The sequence below is a fragment of the Nuphar pumila genome, chromosome 6 (genome assembly GCF_984573655.1).
Source record: "Nuphar pumila chromosome 6, dmNupPumi1.hap1.1, whole genome shotgun sequence".
In the NCBI taxonomy this organism is placed as follows: Eukaryota; Viridiplantae; Streptophyta; class Magnoliopsida; order Nymphaeales; family Nymphaeaceae; genus Nuphar; species Nuphar pumila.
The window spans coordinates 65,051,433-65,075,501 of NC_143254.1; the positions used below are offsets into that span (position 1 = coordinate 65,051,433).

Genomic DNA, 24,069 nt, shown 5'->3' on the forward strand with positions numbered 1-24,069 from the left:
CTCAGGTTTATACCCTTATCCTGATCGGGCAGAAAATGGAATACCTCATCAAAGGAGGCTCGGGTTTATACCCTTATCCTGATCGGGCAGAAAATGGAATACCTCATCAAAGGAGGCTCAGGTTTATACCCTTATCCTAATCGGGCAGAAAATGGAATACCTCATCAAAGGAGGCTCAGGTTTATACCCTTAACCTGATTGGGCAGAAAATGGAATACCTCATCAAAGGAGTCTCAGGTTTATACCCTTATCCTGATCGGGCAGAAAATGGAATACCTCATCAAAGGAGGCTCAGGTTTATACCCTTATCCTGATCGGGCAGAAAATGAAATACCTCATCAAATGAGGCCCAGGTTTATACCCTTAACCTGATTGGGCAGAAAATGGACGGAATCCTCGAAAGAAGAGACCGTGATGGAACCTTCGGATTTCCGCACAATGAATCCGATAGGGGTTTTGCAAAAGGAAGGAAATTGGGGTCCCTAAAGCTTGAAAAGGGTTTGATTTTGGGTGTCTCATTGCTGAGACTAAATAGCTTTTGAAATTGCCTTTTGCTAAAATAGGTGGCTTAACCTCAAGCCGAAATTGGACTGTCTATGGTGGGACAGTGGGGACACAGGGAAGTGTGCGAATCTGAGAGCCCGTGCGCTCAGATTATACCAAAGAAGGGAAGGAATCTTGAAAACTCCCGTTATCAAGTCCTAAAAGGGATAACAACTGATGTCAGGATGCGCCAAAGATGAACCTCAAGCTCTCGCTTCATGCCAGGATAACTAGAAAATATTGTCAAAATATTGAAAATTGTTGTTGATTCAAAATAATTGAAAATGATGCACTTTGTTTTGAAAGTATTCCCTCTTTTCTACATGAAGTATTACCTCCGACTGGGCTTAACTCCGTAGAATCAAGATTCGAATTCAAATTGCTTGCGATTGACTTTCATTCAAGAAAGCTATCATATTCCTTGATATGGACGGAAAAGAAAGTATTCTTGATATTGCGAGAGCTATTGGTGAGAGAATATTGATAAAAGAATTTCACAAAGTTAAAGAAGATTCTTGATAGATTTGAAAGTCTTATATCCTGGGATTCTTTTCTCATGATGATCTTTCTGCCCTCTCTTTTTAGCAGATTGGAGCTCTCTTGGATTTTTCGGGAATTACATCATCCTTCATTTTGGAGATGTCCTGACTTTTCTCTCTTTTTTTCCTTGGATAGGGTACGTCACAAACTCCTTCATCTTAGAGATGTTCCGATCCTTCTTTTCTCTCAGGGATTATCTTGATAGTTATTGGCTCATTGATTGGGAATCTCTTGATGATAGCTGGAATCAAATATCTTTTAGGGTTTGTCGGTAGGCTCATCACACTCGCCTTCATCTCGACGGTGATCTGAACTTTCCCTGGAAGGATCCGTCACAAACTCTGTCATCTTGGAGATGATCCAAATCTTCTTTGGCCCCGGGGATCGACTCGCTTAATTCGCCTTCATCTTGACGACAATTGAGAGATCCCTTTTACAGATATTTAATTGCAGCTTAGGTGATTGAGGAGATATGAAAATTGAGTGGATTTTTCTGTATCACCCAGGATATTTCGACTGCTTTATTTTTTCAAGAATGGTCTTTAAAAATGTGCCATTGACTGCGATCAATATCAATCACACATGGCTTTGCAACAACATTGAGTTTTCTTTACTGGCCATATCGCGGATTTATTCTTCATCCTTTTGGTTGGCCAATAGAAAGATTTTGAACTTTGAATCCTTTTTCGCGAAAGCTTTGTCCTTTCGGAAGTAATACTGAGGGTATTCTGAGGTAATAATTTTGCGCAATAAAGATTTTTAAAATCAACAAATATTTAATGACAAATTGGCAAAACTTTCTTGAAATCCTTTTGTGAAAGCGAGCATTTGAAGCACAACGCAACACATCCATGACAAAAATTCTCTTCTCCTTTCCCCAAAGGAGAAGATTCATAAATTGGAATTGGGAATTACTCCTCTCTTCCCTGAAGAGGAGGTGTTTGCAAAACGAACTTTCGAAGAGAAATTAAGCTTTCGTCAAAACTTCCTAACATTAGGCTTCTCTTATGGAAAGGGGGCTGGAATTGGTGAGGTTGGTAAATTGGTCATGAAGGAACGAGTTCATCACACTCTCCCTGAAAAGAGGGTCCCTCATGATGAAATGGCCTAGTCTGAAATTATGGGGGCCACAAGGAAAGCAAGTCTCCGTCGAGTCTCTCCCTATAAAAAGGGTTCCTTGTGTGAAATTTGGAATTTTGTTTTGCAAACGGTTCACAAAGACACGAGTACCTTCAAACTCTCCCTGAAAAGGGGCTAAGTGAACGAATTGGATAGCCTGCGAAAAGAGCGAGCTCCCTCGAACTCTCCCTATAAAAAGGGTCTCTCGCAAGAGAAAATAATTGAAATGGGGTATTGGGTGACTCAAAAGGTCGAAATTTGGAAATTGGAATTTTGAAATTTGATATTTGAAATTGAAAATTGGAAATTGGAATTTTGGAATTTTGGAATTTGGAAATTGATATTTGGAAATTGGAAATTAGAATTTTGGAATTTTGGAATTTGGAAATTGATAATTGGAATTTTGGAATTTTGGAATTTTGGAATTTGGAATTTTGGAATTTGGAAATTAATAATTGGAATTTGGATATTGGAATTTTGGAATTTTGGAATTTGGAAATTGATATTTGGAAATTGGAAATTAGAATTTTGGAATTTTGGAATTTGATGAGTGATCAGCACGAAGACTGAACTCAAGAGGTCGACTGACATGACCATTCAGTGGAACACTAACACGAGTGCTCGATTTTGAAAGGATACCGGTATGCATACCGGTTTAAAAATGTACTAGTTTGGATACTGGATCTTGGTTCAGTTCTGGTGATTGTCTTTCAATCTTGAACCGTTAGGAATTGTGATGGGATTGATAATTGAAATCTCAATACTGACCATATCGTTATTAATGCGATTGCATGCAAATGAATGCAAATTGATGCACATGAATGCATAAGTGCGTGAAATGAGAGATTTGTTTATCCTGCCTGCATACAGGATATTTGTAGATAAAAACTAAAATTTTAAAAATGCCCCAGTGTAACTGGGAAAAAGAATTTTGATTATTATTGAAGAAAATTTGGAAGAATTACAAAGAATAGGGAATTGTTCAAGTATAAATTTTTTTCAAATGTCGAGCATTGATGGGATCTGGTAATTCTATTCCATCAGCATTGATGAGCCGATATGAATTGCGAGGTAGTGCCTCTTTGACAACATAAGGACCTTCCCAATTTGGCGACCATTTGCCACCTGGGCGAGCTCTAAGTCCTAAAGAGATAGAATTTTGAAATATTTGAAGAAGCAAACATTGTTTTCATACAATTCCTAAATTGAGGAGTGTTGTATTAGACCTAAGTCTATGTGAGCATGAATAATTCTCCTCAATATGGTCCTACCAAACCATACCTAGTCTATATGCATTCCATGTCAGCTGGGTTCAAGTCTAGGCTCCTAGGTTCACATGATATCATAAAGCAAAGCTGACATTCCATGGAAATCGATTTTGACAATTTGAACTAAGTAGAGCATTAGATTAATCAGGCAAAGACAGGTCCCATCTCGGTCGCCAAACCTGTTATCATCGCAAAATTTTTAACTTTTTGCGAGTCAAACTGACCTTTGAAAAAGATTTTGAAAATAACTCGCCTCCGTTTTTAAAATGCGGGAAAATTCTGTAGAATGGGACTCGCCTGTCGGTACGAGGTTCAACCGTTCCTGCCACCTTTAACAAAGGTAATCAAACCAAGGATCAATCTACTGCTCTGCTCTATTCAACTTGTCTAAATCATATTCTAATTTCTAAATGCACATAGAATCAGGCATGTGCTATGAATTTTCTGAAAATGCATATTTGAAAACATGATATTTGCTTTGAATAACTGAAACACTTAGAATAAATATCACATGGAAAATCGTGAATTGGGATTTGAAATGTACTTCTGAGAAAAGTAAAAATCGGTTTCTGAAGAAATCTTGAGATTTTGTGAAAATTGATTCTGAGAAATGTGAAATAACTTTGAAAAACTTGATTTCTTTGAATTCAAACTTTGAAATTGAAAATATAACTTAGAAAATTGAATTTGGAACTTGGGAAATACTTGAAATATCATTGGCAAATCCATATTTTGAGAAAATCGATTTTTGAATAAGACTTAGAAAAATTTGAGAAAACTGATTTCTCTGAATTGAAATTTGAATTGGAATTGGCAAATGCATGAAATGAATGAATATGGATTTGAGGAATTGAGAAATACTTTTTGTGTTTTTGAGAAATGCAGTGCATTTTGAAGTTAGCCTAAGAGTGTAGGCTGAATGTGGCTAATGTGAAGATCATAAATCTGGGTATCTTTCGTATTCTGACTATGGCCATAAATACGAATTCCACCAAGTTTATAAACTTCATAAAAGCTAGTGTATGTGCCATTCGTGTAGACCATGGTGAGTTTGAATATGCATGAATCATCATCCATCACACATTGAAATTATATAAAAAAAAATAGACTATATGCAACGCAACCTAAGCTAAGCAGAAAATGTAAATTCTTATTCCAAAGTTTAATTTAGTTTACATCACTATTGAAAATTAAATACATGAAAAATAAAGTCTTCAATGTACCTGCAAAACTAGAAAACTTTGTTAGTGATGATATGTTGGCTTTTCTAGATTTATCCAGCAATATCAGGAAATTGCTGGATTTTGCTAGATATAAGCCTTTTTGTCATGATTCCCTTAAATCAAAATGATGAAATATGAAATAAAATTGAATAAATAAGGAAGATAAGATATGAAATTTCGAAATTTGGGTCAAAATGACCAAAATACCCCTAATAACAAGACTATGGCCTTGAAATTAGGGTTTTCAGAAAGATATTTGATAAAATGCAAGTTTTTAAAATTCAAATAAAAATAAATCAAACCAAATATGATATGACATGATTAAAAATATGAAAATTAGGGTTAAGGATTTCGAAATTGAGGTCAAATGACCAAATTGCCCCTGATAGCAAGACTGTGGCCTTGAAATCAGGGTTTTCTGAAATAATTTTTGGCAAAAACTTTGTTTTTATGGATTAAATGAAATCAAATAAACATCAAATTAAACCTAAAGCATCCTAATATGATTATAAACATGATTAAACCCTAAAAATATATGCTTATGCACGAAAATCCAAGAATATCACAAATTTTGTGATTTTTGCAGTGTTTTGGAATTCTTCGGGTACCCTGTTTTGCAATTTTATTAATTCAGACATCAAATGGATTCCAAAATCCATAAAAATTGGTACCTGTAATTTTTATAACCCTAGTTTTGACTTAGAATTATAAAAATAATTTTTTGACATTAAATTAACCCGAAAATTGCATCAAACCCTAAAAATATGCTATTTTTGACCTAATTTATCAACCAGTTTCAATCCAAGACCCGAACCAGGGGTCAAATCTCCATGAAAATTTATGAAATTTTACAGAGACTAACTAAGAAGAAAAACAGAGATTTCCCAATTTACAGATCGGAAAAATCATCTCCAGTTAGGGAGAAACCATTCCGGCAATCTGAGCTAAAATATATCACTTTCAACAGGGATTAAAACGGCTACTTCAGATTGCAAATACAGACATAAATAGCAATTCTAAACAAAAATCTTTGAAATTTTAGTGGTGAACAGTAGACAGAAAAATAGCAATACTCAATTTTTATAGATTATGAATCGGATCTGTGGTTTGGGATTTATGACTGACACAAGTCTGATCAGAGTTTTGGTAAACCCTAACGAGTTCTAAATTTAAAAACAGATTCTCTGAAAGAGGAAAAATACTAAACAGTGATCAAAAAATCCGAAAATTTCACAGCAGACAGATCTACTCAATGTGAATCCATAGCACTTTACAGATCTAAAATCGGATATAAGATGAGAGAAATATAATAACAGAAAGTTACCTTCTTGATTTTAACCACGATTTTAAAGCTTTAACAACCCGATTTGATGTCTGATTTTTTTGACAGAGTTCTCGAGATCCAAAACCTCTGATTTTTCTACAGTAACTTAATAACTCATGCATGCATCACATATAAAAAAATCAGAAATAAAAAATGAGTACTTCAATCCGAAATAACATTATCTTTACTGTTCTAAACCTAAAACACACAGAAATTTAAGAAACTTGAAAAACCATGCATTAACTAATGTAAATCCATAAAATAAACTATAAAACAGTAAATAAAAATTATTTCTATGCTATATAACGTAAAACAAACATGAATAAACCATAAAAATAAAATAAAAACAGGGAATCAATGGCTGGAATTTGATATCACCTTTAAAACATAGATTTAACCCATTAAAAGGGGCAAATCATGTATTTTATTGGTTAATAAGGTAAAGAATCATATTAAAATTAATTCTAATGGATTAAAATCCCTGTAAATCACCCAAAACAAGGTTAGATCACCTTATTGGATCGTTCTTTCTGATTCTTGATGATTCTTGAGGTGAAACCATGGTTGAATCCATGAAATAGGAGGTATTAATGGCTAAAATTGATTTAAAACTATTAAAAACATGAAATAAAAGCTAAAAATTAAACAAAATAATTACCTTGAGGTGTCTGCAATGGAGGAAGGGCTGGAGAGGAAAGAGAAGCTCCAACAATCCCAAGGAGAGCAAGTTGGAAAAATCGACCCCCTATGGCCTTCTATTTATAAAAAAAAAATTAGGTTAAAAATCAAATGTTTTAAAAAAATTGGACTCTTCTAAAGGGGGGGCGATTTTTGGGTGGAAAGACCTAACTACCCCTAGCCTAAATTATCTAAACTAGTGCCTAATTAACCCCTAGACTTTCCTAAAAAATCCCCAAATGTAATGCCACTTGGCATTTCCTACATTTGGCTTTTTAAAACACCTTTAAAAACCTTTTAAAAACACTAGTTTTAAAAACTAACTTTCAAAAATGAGTTTTTCAAAATGGTTTTGACTCTGCTAAACCTCTAACACTAACCAAGACATCAACTAACTTTAGTCTAGCCCTGACTGACTCGAATATGGCACCACCCCGAGTGGGTCCTACTTGAGTTTTTTTCAAAAAGCGATTTTAAAACTTGAAATTGAAGGAGTTTTCAAAAGGATTTTTCAAAAGCAATCTTAAAACTAGAATTTTTGAAATGGCATAAGGTTCTAACTGAGTTAGAATTCCTCTGGATATGGTGCCAACTGAGTGGGCCTACATCGAGTTTTGAAAATTTTGAAATAAACACTGAAAATGGCTTTGAAAAGGGGTTAAAATCGATATTTGAACTTCAAGATTTCTGAAAATAGGGTCTCAAGCGAACTGGAACTCCGAGTTAGAGTCCTGAACTCTTAGGACTCTGAGATTTTAAATTTTAGAATACAAATGTAAAAATTTATGAAAGATTTTATCAAGAAATGATGAAATAAGTCAGAAAACAAAGTCAGGGTTAGACTTCTAACTCGACCGAACTCTAAAATAGAGTCCTGAACTAACTGGACTCTGTAAAATGACCTAAATTTCAAAAACAAACGGAAAAGATTGAAAATGGAAGTAAAACAGACTTCAAAACAGACTCCTGACCGGATTAGGACTCTGAGACAGAGTCCTAATCGGACTGAAACTTTCAAAAATTTGAGAAATTTGATGAATAAAGAAATTCAGAAGCGACACCATCTCAATGGGTCTCATCTGAGAATTGAAATCGATTGAAATTTGAATTTAACATGAATCCAGATTGTTTTCGGAGAAAATATTTTGAAATATAAAGTCCTGGGATTGGAAAATGACAGAGTATTGAATAAAAACCCAGGTTTTGAAATTGATTTTTTTTTAAATAAAAGCTTTGAAATTCAAATCTGGATTGAATGTTTTGAAAGCTGGAGTGCTGGATCTCAAGAATGAGATGCAATGCAATGAGATGGTATGCCGAATGCATGCAATGATATGCAATGACACATGAAATGGACAAACACTGGATGAGGGTGAAAATTTGGGGTGTTTACAGATGCCCCTCTTTGCTGCTAAGCCGGTTGAAAGCCGAGCTTAGTGGCAAAGAAAACATACCAAATTTGAACCATAAAAATGCCCCAGTTAGATAAATCTGACTGGGTATGAAAGAATTAATTCAAATGATGATGGTAGTTATAAAATGAAGAATTTTATTTCAAAAGAAGTGAGATTCAGGTTTTACCCTTAACCTGGACGGGACGGGAAATACCTTGTATGGAACGAAGCTTAGGCTTAACCCTTAACCTGATTGGGAAATGAAATATCTCATCACGTGAGGCTCAGGTTTGTACCCTTAACCTGATTGGGCAGAAAATGGACAGAATCCTCAAAAGAAGAGACCGTGATGGAACCTTCGGATTTCCGCACAATGAATCCGATAGGGTTTTTGCAAAAGGAAGGAAATTGGGGTCCCTAAAGTTTAAAAAGGGATTTGATTTTGGGCGCCTCATTGCTGAGACTAATTAACTTTTGAAATTGCCTTTTGCTGAAATTGGTGGCTTAACCTCAAGCCGAAATTGGACTGTCTATGGTGGGACAGTGGGGACACAGGGAAGTGTGCGAATCTGAGAGCCTGTGCGCTCAGATTATACGAAAGAAGGGAAGGAATCTTGAAAACTCCCGTTATCAAGTCCTAAAAGGGATGGTGTCGGGATTCGCCAAAGATGAACCTCAAGCTCTCGCCTCACGCCAGGATAGCTAGAAAATATTATCAAAATGTTGAAAATTGTTGTTGATTCAAAATAATTGAAAATGATGCACATTGTTTTAAAAGTATTCCCTCTTTTCTACCTGAAGTATTACCTCCGACTGGGCTTAACTCCATAGAATCAAGATTCGAATTCAAATTGCTTGCGATTGGCTTTCTTTCAAGGAAGCTATCAATTTCCTTGATATGGACGGGAAAGACAGTATTCTTGATATTTCGAGAGCTATTGGTGAAAGAATATTGATAAAAGAATTTCACAAAATTAAAGAAGATTCTTGATAGATTTGGCAGTCTGATATCCTGGGATTCTTTTCTCATGATGATCTTTCTGCACTCTCTTTTTAGCACATTGGAGCTCTCTTGGATTTTTCGGGAATTACATCATCCTTCATTTTGGAGATGTCCTGACTTTTCTCTCTTTTTTTCCTTGGGAAGGGTACGTCACAAACTCTTTCATCTCAGAGATGTTTCGATCCTTCTTTTCCCTCAGTGATTATCTTGATAGTTATTGGCTCATTGGTTGGGAATCTCTTGATGATAGCTGGAATCAAATATCTTTTAGGGTTTGTCGGTAGGCTCATCACACTCGCCTTCATCTCGACGGTGATCTGAACTTTCCCTGGAAGGATCCGTCACAAACTCCGTCATCTTGGAGATGATCCAAATCTTCTTTGGCCCCGGAAGTCGACTCGCTTAATTCGCCTTCATCTTGACGACAATTGAGAGATCCCTTTTGCAGATATTTAATTGCAGCTTAGGTGATTGAAGAGATATGGAGATTGAGTGGATTTTTCTGTATCACCCAGGATATTTCGACTGCTTTATTTTTCAAGAATGGTCTTTAAAAATGTGCCATTGACTGCGATCAATATCAATCACTCATGGCTTTGCAACAACATTGAATTTTCTTTGCTGGCCATATCGCGGATTTATTCGTCATCCTTTTGGTTGGCCAATAAAAAGATTTTGAACTTTGAATCCTTTTTCGTGAAAGCTTTGTCCTTTCGGAAGTAATACTGAGGGTATTCTGAGGTAATAATTTTGCGCAATAAAGATTTTTAAAATCAACAAATATTTAATGACAAATTGGCAAAACTTTCTTGAAATCCTTTTGTGAAAGCGAGCATTTGAAGCACAATGCAACACATCCATGACAAAAATTGTCTTCTCCTTTCCCCAAAGGAGAAGATTCAGAAATTGGAATTTGGGAATTACTCCTCTCTTCCCTGAAGAGGAGGTGTTTGCAAAACGAACTTTCGAAGAGAAATTAAGCTTTCGTCAAAACTTTCTAATATTAGGCTTCTCTTATGGAAAGGGGGCCGGAATTGGTGAGGTTGGTAAATTGGTCATGAAGGAACGAGTTCATCACACTCTCCCTAAAAAGAGGGTCCTTCATGATGAAATAGTCTAGTATGAAATTATGGTTATAAGGAAAACGAACTTTCGTCGAAGCTCTCCCTGACCTAAGGGTTCCTTGTATGAAATTGGAATTTTGTTTTGCAAACGGTTCACAAAGGTACGAGTCCCTTCAAACTCTCCCTAAAAAGGGGCTAAGTGAACGAATTGGATAGCATGCGAAAAGAGCGAGCTCCCTCGAACTCTCCCTATAAAAAGGGTCTCTCGCAAGATAAATTTTTTTGGAATTGGGTATTGGGTGACCGAAAGGTCGAAATTTGGAATTTTGAATTTTGAATTTTTGAAATTGGAATTTTGATATTTGAAATTAAATATTGGAAGTTTGGAATTTGATATTCGAAAATTGGAAATTAGAAATTGGGAATTTTGGAAATTGATATTTGGAAATTGGAAATTAGAATTTTGGAATTTGATGAGTGATCAACACGAAGACTGAACTCAAGAGGTCGATTGACATGACCATTCAGTGGAACACTAACACGAGTGCTTGATTTTGAAAGGATACCGGTATGCATACCGGTTTTAAAAATGTACCAGTTTGGATACTGGATTTTGGTTCAGTTCTGGTGATTGTCTTTCAATCTTGAATCGTTAGGAATTGTGATGGGATTGATAGTTGAAATCTCAATACTGACCAGATCGTTATTAATGCGATTGTATGCAAATGAATGCAAATTGATGCACATGAATGCACAAGTGCGTGAAATGAGAGATTTGTTTATCCTGCCTGCATACAGGATATTTGTAGATAAAAACAAAATTTTAAAATGCCCGAGTGTAACTGAGAAAAAGAATTTTGATCATTATTGAAGAAAATTTGGAAGAATTATAAAGAATAGGAAATTGTTCAAGTATAGAATTTTTTGAAATGTCGAGCATTGATGGGATCTGGTAATTCTATTCCATCAGCATTGATGAGCCGATATGTGTTGAGAAACTCGGTTTTGATGTCACATAATATGATACACTGTCTTATTTGATTTTGTATGATATGATAATATGTTCTCTTGAAATAATGTTATATTATGACTGAATATGTTTTGCCTTAAATCTAACGAGTATTTGATGCAAGGATATCTCACTTAATAAGGATGGAGACTTCCTGTTCAAGTACAACTATGGTGCAATCATACTCCTTGAAGAAAAAGCTTGATGAGCCATGCTTTCCTAAAGTTCAAATGAAGATATCAGCTACCTCAAGATGAAGATTTTTTCTTCTTTAGAGTCATATGTAACAGAACCTTCAGGATCTTGCATTTTGCATATTACATACTCATTCATACATTCTATATCATAAAAGTATACGATAGTTTCAAAAAGCTTCTTTTTTGAAAACCAATAAGTGTACCTTCTTACAACTTTTTATGAAAAAGACTTTTTGTCATATAATAAGTGTACCTTCTTACAACCTTTTATGAAAAAGACTTTTTGTCATATAATCATTGTACCTTACACTATATACAAGACAACATAAAAAAAAAAGAATGTAGGAAAAAGACAAAAACATAACATCGACTACATGGAGAAAACAAATAAAATATGTTTTTGAAAAGACCTTAGTTATCTTCTCTAATGAAATGTTTCTTAAATACAAAAAGAAGACAAAAACATAAATCGGCTACACATAAGAAAAACAAATAAAATATGGTTTTAAAAAGGACTATAGTTACTTTTTCTCATAACCATAGAATGTCGACTTACTTGAAGTCATCATTCTCTTTACAAAGCATTAAATGCCTTCTGTAACAAATCCTTGTTAAATATCCTTCTCAAAGAATGTCGACCTTCCTTTTGGTCCTCATTCTCTCTGGAGACTTTGAAATACACAACATAAAGAAAACACTTGACATGACTATGTACAAATAAATATCTCAAAACACTCATAGTACTTACACTCATTTAAAGCAAAGAAGTACTAATGTACCTCAAATCATTAATTAGAATAAAGACAAAACTATAACTCAACATTCAATGTACTATTGTAAGAAATAGACTTTTTACATAAAATATGTATTACTTAAAAACAATACAACGACTAGTGTACCCTCTATTTTACTCTTCTGGAAAAAGGCATTCTCGATCTTCTCTAAAAGATATTTTTGAAATGACATAACATTTCACATTTCAAAAAGTTACAATTCCAAAATGTAACGACTACTTTTTAAAGGCTATATAAACACACTCAAATAAACTATTAAACAAGAGGAATGGAATAGACGTGTGAGCTTATAAAGAGAAAAAGTTCTATTCGTGATTTGAAAAGAGAGCCTTGAAAAAGAAAGAGAAAAAGAAAAAGGAAGAAAAGAGAAAAAGTCAAGTCCAGCTCTTTGACAAAGAGTATCCTCTGAGTGACAAACAGAACATTCTTAGAATCCTTCATTCGTGCATTCATATCATTCTGAAGGTTCTATAGGAAGAATTGTAACTCTGTTATTCACTGTATTCCTTCTTTGTTTAAAGAAGTAGACCTCTGTGAAAGAGGGTGTTGCCCTTCTCTGTTGAGAGAAGAAGACCTCTTGGGAAGAGGGTGTGCCCCTTCTCTGTTGAGAGAAGAAGACCTCTTGGGAAGAGGGTGTTGTACTATTTATCCGGTAACTCGGATGTTATAGTGGAATCTCAAGTGGTTTGCTTGGGGACTGGATGTAGGTCTGGATATTGACCGAACCAGTATAACTTCTGTGTTTTATGTGTTGTGCCTTATTGCTTAATTATTGTATTTTATCGATCATAATCATATTTCACTATTCACCCCCCCTCTAGTGGAATTTCATTTGGTATCAGAGCAGGTTTGCTGGTTTCGACGTAACAAGTCTTCCAGCACAAATGACATCTACCTCTTATGCTCGTGATATTGAAGGTCAACACGCATCTCGTCCTCCCTTCTTCAATGGCTCCAACTATGGATATTGGAAGTGCAGAATGGCTATCTTTCTCAAATCCATAGACTTTGCTGTATGGAAAATTGTTGAGCATCCATACACATCTTCATCCGCAGACTATAACTTATGGTCTGATAAAGAAAAGAAAATGGCAAACCTAAATGCAAAGGCTATGAATGCCTTATATTGTGCCATTGATCAGAATGAATTCAACAGAATATCTATATGTGAATCTGCATATGACATTTGGCATTCTTTGGAGGTTATTCATGAAGGAACCAACAAAGTTAAAGAAGCCAAAATATCATCTCTTGTTAGAAAATATGAGTTGTTCAAAATGAACAAAGATGAACCCATCACAGAGATGTTTACCAGATTCACCAACATCACCAATGATCTGAAATCTCTGGGTGTAACATATTCCTAGACTGAAAAGGTGAAGAAAATCTTGAGATCTCTCACAACTGATTGGGAGAAAAAGACCACTGCTATTGAAGAAGCTGAAGATTTATCTAAGCTTACATTGGACGACTTAATAGGCAATCTTATGGCCTATGAAGTCCATATGAAAGAAAGAAGGGAAGAAGAGCAACCAGTAAAGAAAACTCTAGCTTTCCCAGCCCTATCTGAGAATGAAGACTCAGATAAAGAATCAGAAATTGCTCTACTTACCAGAAAATTCCAGCGCTTCATGAGAAGGAACCGGCTTCCAAACAGGCACAAGGAAAGAAAAGATCTTAAAGAAGATCCCATGTGCTTTCAGTGTAATAAGCCAGGCCACTTAAAACGTGACTGTCCCCTTCTCAAAAGAAAGTCCAAGACTGAAGAACCAAAGAAGAGGTTCTTCAAGAAAAAGGCTCTGCATGCTCAATGGGATGATTCAGAACCATCCACTAGTGAAGAGTCAAGTGATGATGAAGCCGAAACTGCAAACATGTGCTTCATGGCAAACGAAAGTTCGGTAAGTGAAATCTCTGATTTTTCCTTTGAAGAACATCTAGATGCTTTTCAAGAACTATTTGAAGAATCTAGAAAATTGAGTTTCAAAAATAAAGTTTTAAAATCTGAAAATTTAGAGCTTTCTCAAGAGAATGAAAAACTCAGCAGTAAAAATTCTGAGTTGAAAAAGAAAAATCTTTTGCTTATATCTGAAATTTCTTCTACTAGCTCCAAAACTAAAAATATGCAAGTAGAAATTTCAGAGCTAAAAAGTAAAACTGAGAACCTCATGAAAACGGTTTTCAAGTTTACTAAAGGTAAAGAGAACTTGGATAAACTCTTATCCTCTCAGAAGGTCTCCTTTTACAAGAATGGGATTGGCTATTCTCATTTCAAAAAACCTTCTTGTATAAATCAAAAGACCACGTTTGTGAAAAGTTCATCTGAACCAAATAAAGAGTATTATATTGATAATCTTTTTAACTCCTCTAAAGAGATAGACAAACCCAAATCCAAATGGATATAGGTTCCAAAGTCTAACAAAAAAGGACCCGATTGGGTACCAAAAAGAAGATTTACTTAATGTTTTGCAGGCTCCAAAGAAGAAGAACAGATGGATACTAGATAGTGGATGTTCAAAGCACATGACAGGACATCCAGACCTTTTTGCTGTTCTTCATCATAAAGAAGGAGGAACCGTCACCTTTGGAGATAACAACAAAGGTTTGATAATTGGTATTGGAAATATTGGTAACATAGACAAACCTCTTATCAAAGACGTTCTCCTTGTTAAAGGCTTAAAACATAACCTACTAAGTATCAGTCAAATGTGTGACACAGGTTATAATGTTAGCTTTAATCATGATGCATGCCTCATAGCTGACACAAATGAAAACATCATCTTAAAAGGTATAAGAAAGAATAATATATATGAACTATACCTAGAAAACATCACAGAACATTGTCTCATAGCTAATAATGACACTCAACATCTATGGCACATGAGAATGGGCCATGTCAATTCAAAATACATGTCCAAACTAGCTAAAAATAAATTAGTACGTGGGTTACCCAACATATCTTTTAAAAAAGATTATTTTTGTGATGCATGTCAATTAGGAAAATTGTCAAAATCTTCTTTCAAATCAAAAAATGTCATTTCAAGTAAAAGACCTTTAGAGCTTCTCCACCTGGACCTTTTTGGTCCTTCTAGGGTAGCTAGCCTTAATCATAATAGATATGCTTTTGTCATTGTAGATGATTACTCAAGATTTACTTGGGTAATATTTTTGAAAAACAAAAGTGACACATTTTATCAGTTTGAAATCTTATGTAAAAAATTACAAAATGAAAAATCATGTTCTATTGTTAAAATCCGTAGTGACCATGGAGGAGAATTTGAAAATGAACTCTTTGAAAATTTTTGTAACTTGCATGGTATTTCTCATAACTTTGCCTTTCCTAGAGCTGCACCTCAAAATGGTGTAGTAGAAAGAAAGAATAGAACCCTTCAGGAATCTGCCAGGACTATGCTCCAACACAATAATCTTGCAAAATCGTTTTGGGCAGAAGCTGTTAATACTGCATGCTACATAACAAATAGAGTTCTCATTAGACCCTTATTAAATAAAACTCCCTATGAACTATTCTATGACAGAACTCCAAGAATAGACTACTTCAAAGTCTTTGGATGTAAATGCTTTATCCTAAACACAAAAGATAGCTTGGATAAGTTTGATGCTAAATCTGTTGAAGGCATATTCTTAGGATATTCAAGTCATAGTAAAGCATACAGAGTTTTCAATAAGTGTCATAATACTATTGAAGAATCTATGCATGTTAGTTTTTGTGAATCTATTGATCAATCTGTTCATATACAAACTAATGATGATGATGTTGAAAGTACAGATTTATTTTTAGATAACACAGCTAAGTCTAATGAAGATGATCACCAAAGAACCTTTGTCAATATCAAAGATCATCCTCAAAAGCAGATTTTAGGAGAACTAACAAAGGGGGTTCAAACTAGAGCTCAGCTAGAACGGATTGCAAACATGGCATTCATTTCTCAACTTGAACCAAAGAAGATTGATGAAGCCATCATTGATGAGTTCTGGATGCTAGCCATGACTGAAGAACTGAATCAATTCCAAAGAAATGACGTTTGGGATCTTGTACCGAGACCAAAGGATTATCCAATCATTGGGACAAGATGGATCTTCAGAAACAAGCTAGACGAAACAGGTAATGTTATAAAAAACAAGGCCAGACTAGTAGCTCAAGGATACAACCAGGAGGAAGGTATTGACTTTGATGAAACATTTGCTCCTGTTGCTAGACTTGAATCTATTAGAATGCTCTTAGCATATGCAAGCTATATGGATTTCAAATTATTTCAAATGGATGTTAAAAGTGCTTTCTTAAATGGTTTTATAAATGAAGAAGTCTATGTAAAACAACCTCCAGGATTTGAAAATGAACAATACCCAGATCATGTTTTTAAACTCAAACGTGCTTTGTATGGTTTAAAACAAGCACCTCGTGCTTGGTACGAAAGACTTAAAACCTTTTTATTGAAAACTGGTTTTTCTGTTGGCAAAGCAGATTCTACACTATTTGTCAAAGTAGTGAATAATCATACCCTAATTGTTCAAATCTATGTCGACGACATCATCTTTGGATCTTCTAACAGCACTCTCTGTGAAGATTTTTCTAAGTCCATGCAGAAGGAATTCGAAATGAGTATGATGGGAGAACTCACCTACTTTCTTGGACTGCATATTAAGCAAACCAAGGATGGAGTTTTCATCAATCAATCTAAGTATGCTCGTGAACTTCTGAAGAGGTTCAACATGAACTCAACTGCTTCAAAAACTACTCCTATGAGCACTACTACTGTGTTGGACAAAGATGAAGATGGTAAGACTGTTGATACAAAGGTATACCGAGGTATGATAGGATCACTTCTTTATTTAACTGCTAGCCGTCCAGATATAATGTTTAGTGTTTGCTTGTGTGCTAGATTTCAGTCAAATCCAATAGAATCACATCTTAAAGCTGTAAAAAGAATACTGAGATATTTAAAAGACACAGTTGATTTTGGATTATTCTATTCAAAATCCTCTACATTTGATCTAATCTCATACAGTGATGCTGACTTTGCTGGAAGTAAATCTGACAGAAAAAGCACAAGTGGAACATGTCACATGCTAGGGCACTCACTAGTATCATGGTTCAGTAAGAAACAAAATTGTGTATCATTATCAACTACTGAAGCCGAATACATTGTTGCTAGCCTAGCTTGTACTCAAGTCATCTGGATGAAACAAACTTTAAAAGATTTTGGTTTAAATTTTGAAAATACAACTATTTTCTGTGATAATACGAGTGCTATAAACCTATCTAAGAATCCTATTTTACACTCACGAACTAAGCACATTCAAATAAGACACCACTTCTTAAGAGAACAAGTCTTAAACAACATAATTAAACTAGAATTCATACCCACTAATCAACAGTTAGCAGACATATTCACTAAACCATTAAAACATGAAGACTTCACACGAATTAGAAGAGAACTATGAATATGCAAACTAAGTGACTTATAAATTAATTACACTTAATATAATACTTCTTATAAGTCTTGTTTAAATCGTATTTTAAATTGCTTTCCTTATTATCATTTTTAGTTAGTCAAACTAAGTTTTCATATTCACGTATTCTTATAAGACACATTCTTTATGTCATTCAAACTTGTCATCTTTCAAGTACACATCCATTATAACTCCTTGTCCTATCTCCTTTCTCTCATATCCATAAGAACTAATTATATTAAAAGCCATCATAACAATGTTCACATCACTCTACTCCTTTATTATTTTTGTCCTTTTATAAAAACTTTTCTTACGATAAACGGTCCTACTTAGTTTATGAGAACTTATTACTAATAGCCTCAGCTAACTGTCCCATTTGCGACTCTAACTTCGCAATGGACTGCGTATGTGAGCTCAAAATCTGGCTACACTTCTCGAAGGCGTTCTGATTAGAGGTTTTCACCTCTTGGAATGCCTGGAGAAGTCTCTCCTCAAAAGATGTCTGCGGGGCAGACTCCTGCTGAATCGGGGAAGGAACTGAAGAAGAAGAAGACTGAGCATAGTTCGGTCTTTGAAATGGCTGAGTAAAAGATGGCTGCCGAACTGGCTGAGAGGAAGAAGGCATCTGTATAGAAGACTGTGGATTCTTCCATGAAAAATTGGGATGGTTACGCCAACCCGGATTATATGTCGATGAAAATGGGTTATTTGGCGGTCTGACGTAACCCTGAGCTGCCTGAACTTGTTCTTGAACAAATTCAGGGTACTGAGCTGCTGAAGGGCACTCAGTGATCTCGTGTGCCGGACTGGCACAAAGAGTACACACCTGCTGTGTAGTGGATGGTCCTGAGAGAAGCTGGTCCAGCTTCTGAGCAATCATGTCTACTTTACACTGTAGTGCAGTAGATGGACCAATCTCAAGAACGCCAGCTTTCTTCTGAATGCTGGGTGTGGCTCTATCAGAATGAGAGCTCGAAGCATGGTGGAGTGAATTCTCAGCCAATGTATCAAATAGCCTCCATGCTTCGTCCTCGCTGTTCAGCATGAATGTCCCACCGCATGAAGAGTCGATCATCTGACGATTCTTGTCAGACAATCCATCATAGAAACTCTGCACCAGTTGCCATTTCGGCACCTGATGATGGGGGCATTTCCTGAGGAGATCCTTCATTCTCTCCCAGGTCTCATGAAAGCGCTCACCATCTAGCTCTGAAAAGCTAGTGATGGCTCTACGATATTGGTTCGTGCGACCAATGGGAAAGTATTTCCGAAGAAACTCCTGTTGCAACTGATCCCAGGACTCTATTTCTACAGAATCTAAGGACTTTAGCCAATACTTGGCTTTGTCCTTCAATGAAAAAGGGAATAGAGTCAACCTCAACGCATCATCATCGAAATTCTGTATCTTAACAGTAGAACAGATTTCGAGGAATTCATCTAAGTGTCGGTAGGGATCCTCATGACTAAGGCCATAAAAGGATGGAAGCATTTGAATAATGCTGGCCTTAATCTCATAATGTGGCGCTCCTACATCGGGTCTCCGAATGCAGGATGCCTGAACATAGTCTGTGGGAATGAAGTATTCCCGCAGAGGGCGTGAAAGAACTCGGGGTGGAGGTGGAGGATTCATGTCAGCCATTGTTGCCGAACTTCGATGAGAATGTAAAATTCTCTCTGGGTTGTCAACAAATGGGTGTAATGGGGTTCCTAGACCTCGTCGACCCTGCATACACTGGTACTAAGACCAGATGTAAGCAAACGACCTAACTAAAAAAAATTAAACTAGCACAGATACTAAAATGTAAATAAGCAAATAACAGTAACTAAAAACAAGCAAATATGCTATATAGCTATGTCAGAATTCTATACTAAATAATTAAATAACAAAGTAAACTATTCTAAAATGCTAAAACAAATAAATACAGGAAATCACAAACTATGTTTTTCTAAAACCCACCTGTCTAATCGCTCCTTGCAGAATGATAATTAAGTGAATCCTAAAAAGAACAATATGTGAATCCTATATTTACTAACTATGTTAATCCTATATTCACTTACTAATCCTACTAACTAAAAAGAAAACAACTAATTAACTAACTAAAACAAAATAATAATAAATTAAACTCTAAGAAATAAAGTAATTAATTCGCCGTTCCCCGGCAACGGCGCCAAAATTTGGTTGATATTTTGGAATGCTCTTTTTTAAAACAATTATTTTCAATAAAACTTTGGAAAATCGTCAACCAAAAATATAAAAACCGACTTTCCACAAAGTGGTAAGTACGGGTCGATCCTCAGGGAACAGGAATTAATAACTACAATTCTAGAAAATTTAATTTATTAATATCAAATGGCAATCTACAATTATAAAGTGAATACAACTACAATTAAGCACTAAAAGAACACTAAACAAGCATTCAGTCATCTGCTCCACACCAAGGATATTTCTGTCTTTTCGCCATTTAGAGAATCTTCTCACTTGTATAATAACCCTGGAAACTAAATATGCTTTTCAACCTAAAAATGCAGAAAAGTACAAAGTTAGTTTTCTATTTTAATTATGCAAACAACAACTAAAACTATATCTAATTCTACGAAAATAATAAACAAATGCTACTTATCAAACAAAAATTAAATAAAATACTAAATTAATTCTAAAATTAACCAAATTACTTCTACTAATGCTGTATGATGATTATGCAACTTCTAAAATACAGAAACTACTGAAAACAAACCTAAAATGCCGAAATTAAGAAAATTACGAAACTGCCCCTAACTAGTGTAAACTAGCAATCTGACAGGTTATCGGAAAACCACTGTTTGACAGGACAAACGAGGTCCGATTTTCCCGAAATTTGTTCTGTTCTGCAACTGACAGATTAAACAAATTGACAGTTTTTACAGAATTGAAAAACAGTATCTGGAACTCCAGATATAAGCGTTTCAAATCTGGGAAAAATCAGGATATCGTCAGTCCTGTAATTTAAAATCCAGAAAAAGCGGTTTTCACAAAACGCTTAAAAATCAGACCAAATCAACTCCGAATGAACTGAAATTTGGTCTGCAGTTAAATAACACATTAATAAAGTGAATAGAAGAAAAAAATTTGGAAAACACAGAATTTTTGCTCAGAAAATAATTCTGTTGCGACAGGGCAAAAATCTGGTTTTATTTGAGTGCACTATTCACTTTATGAACCTATTTACCCCCTATCAAATGTAATCTACACCTAATGCAATCTAAATGACACTGTATAACAGTGTATATGCAGATGAATATTAGGAAAACACTAAATGCACGACGAACAAAACACTACAAGCAGTTTATGACTAGAACGAAGTTAACTAACAATGGAAATGCAACTATGCTCAATAATAAAATACAATCTAACTAGTAAGTTAACTAATATCTAACTATCATTCAAACCACAATGAAACACATTTCATACATACTAAATAAATACGCTATACGTACACACACTTCTACACTAAAACTAAATTAGATAAATAAACTAATTAATATAGAAATCAAAAGAAATAATAAGAAATGACTTACTTAACTAAAGAACGAAGGCTACGGTTAGGTTTCACTTGGTTGACTCGACTAGGATCGGTTTCGACTTGAGTAGGTTCAGTTTGGGTTTGGATGCACTCGGATGGGATTAGGTAGGTTCGATTTGACTAGGTTGAAAGAGATAGGTTCGAGCTAAGGTTGACTCACTAATTGGATTCGGTTTTGAGTTACCTTAATCAACTAGGTTCGGTTGACTTAGGTGGACTCGGTTTGACCTTAGTTAAGGTTGGGTTGGGTTTGGCTAAGGTTGACTCGATCTCGGATTGGTCTTGACTTGGACTTAGGCTAGGCTAGGGTTTGAACTTGGTTTAGGATAGACTTAGTCAACTAGATTCGGGTTGACTTAGACTCAACTAAGTTGGACTCAACTTAGGTTCGACTAGGCTCGAATGGGCTAAGGTAAGCTCGGTTTGACTCACTAGGTTTAGACTAAGTTTTTACCCGAGTTAGGTCTTTGACTAGGTTTGACCAAGGTTGGGTTTTGGATTTAGGTCTAGCAAGACTAGGATGAACTCGGTTTAGGTAGGCTTGAACTAAGTGGAATCAACTAGGTTTGACTTAGATAGGTTAGGTAGACTAGGTTGACCTAACTTAGGTTAGGGTTGACTCCACTAAGCTTGACTAAGGTTGGGCTTTGGTCTTAGACTCGACCTAAATGCGGTTTAGGCTTTGACTTGGGCTAGGCTAGGTTTGACTAGGTTAGGTCTAGACTAAAGTAGTAACCTCCTAATTAAGCTACAATTAATCCAAAGTTCACGATTTTAATGGAAGAGGTTGAAAAAGGAATGTAATAATTACCAATGTTCAAACTTTGAAATGCTTTGGATTCTCAAAAATCGCCCCATTTAAAGAGGGAGTTACACTCCTTAATTGCCTTTAATGCCTTTTTGGAAATCTGAAAAGGCCAATCTAGAAATCTACGATTTTTGCTTTTCAAGATGGAATTAAAATGCTTTTAATGCTCTATGGAAATCGTGTAACCTAGATTGGAATTTTGGTTTAATTGCAAAACACTTTCCAAAGTTAAGGAGTAACTCCTTCTTTAATACACATTCAAAATTCAAATTTTCCTTAAATGCCTCACACGATTTTTGAAGAATATCCTTTTTCCAAAAGCTTTCCAATTTTCAATTACTTTAATTACCTCCCTTCTCCAAAAATCGCCAACTTCAATGGATGCTACTTTCTAAACTAATAGACTTAATTATACCTAGGGAACAAAAGAACTTAAATGGAAAATCGATTTCCTAGGAGTTAATGCTAACCTAATTCCAAAACTTACCTAAATGCCACCCTAAAAACGGCCAAAACAATAAACCCTAATACATTGAACCTAGACACCTTCCTAACTCAACTAATGACCATTAAGACTTTCTAAAAATCGACCAAGAGCTCAAGGAGAGCTCTAATGGCTGCCGCCCACCTCGGGGAAGAAGAAGAACTACACGAAAATAAAAAAAATAAAAAAAAAATATAAAATTATAAACTAACGAAAAGCAATAAAACCAAGTAACTACTATTTTGATAAAACTAAGTTAGAAAATATTAAAAATGACTCCTAATTACACAAAGGCTAACAATAACATCACTATGCTGGACTTAAAATCATAAAAAAAATTAAAGAAAACTTGATTTTTATAATTTTCAATAATACACTCAAACACCAAAACGAAAAATGATTAAAACAATTAAGTAAATCAATCCTAAAACAATGGAACGACTAACACTAATTTATGCTACTGTTAACACACTAAACACACAGCAAGCAACACAACTTACCACTCTAAACCCCCTTTTAACAAAAATATAAAGATCGGCTAGAATATCCCTAGCCAAAATTTTTTTTTCTTTTTTCAAAAATAAAATCAAAACGAACCACACGCACAACCCACGACTTAGAATAAACTAAAATGAAATTTCCAAATGAGATTTTCAGCAACACAATACAAGACACAAGCTGGACAAAACAAAAATAGCAAAACAGAAAAATATTTTTGTAGAAATCAAGAATCGGCTAGAAAAAGTCTAGCCGATTTTTCTTCTTTTCAAGCAAAAACAACACACAAACAAACCTAACGACTAAGATGAATCAAAATGAAATTTGTGTCTGAGATTTTCTAAAAAGAAAACACCTATAACACGCTGGAAACAAAAACCCAAATCGACTAGAAAAGCCTCTTGCCGATTTGCACGTTTTAGATAAAAACGATGGAAAAACACAAATCGAATACACAACCAATGAAAGAAAACCTAATCTAACGTGCTGGTCTGTGCACGCATGCTATTCTAAGGTTGAAATAAAAAGAAAAACAAGAAACATACAGAAAATAACAAAACAAAAACCACACACACAAATCGGTTTTATCTAAAAGAGAAGGAAGAAGAAGACCTACCTTTTGGAAGATCCGACGACCGGGGGGGGGAAAAAGAGCGGACCGTGGCTGGAGGTAGACGTCTTCTACAGTTCAAGGATGCTGTACTTCACCAAAAACGGCACCTATTGCAGCTGCTACACGTTGGAGATCCACCGATGATGGCATGCGAGCCGATTCGCGATCGGAGGGTGTAGAAAGCCGGATGGAGGTAGGGCCGGCTCACCTTGGTGGTGTGTTGCGCACTCCCGCCCAAGGTTAATGGTCTCCACCTCTGCTACACCTGCAAAAGTACAGAAAAATGGTGAAAAGACAGCAAGGAATAAGAAAGAAAGGAAAAGAAACCAAAGAAAGCTTGAAAATATGCTTGAAAATCAAGCATAGGTCGATCTTCAATGGCCAACACTTGGGGAAGATGGAGAGGAAGGAGCTGCTGCTGTAGAGTCACTGTAGGGGGCATCCAAACACAGCCAAAGACGCCTAGGGTTCTTGAAAA

General features: G+C 35.4%; 1 non-coding gene across 1 annotated transcript; it reads left to right on the forward strand.

Annotated features, from left to right (window-relative positions):
- Positions 1-18,761: 18,761 nt before the first annotated feature.
- On the forward strand, positions 18,762-18,864 carry LOC149834905 (small nucleolar RNA R71). The gene has a single exon (XR_016432868.1). It is a non-coding gene; the product is annotated as a small nucleolar RNA R71 (small nucleolar RNA).
- Positions 18,865-24,069: the final 5,205 nt, after the last annotated feature.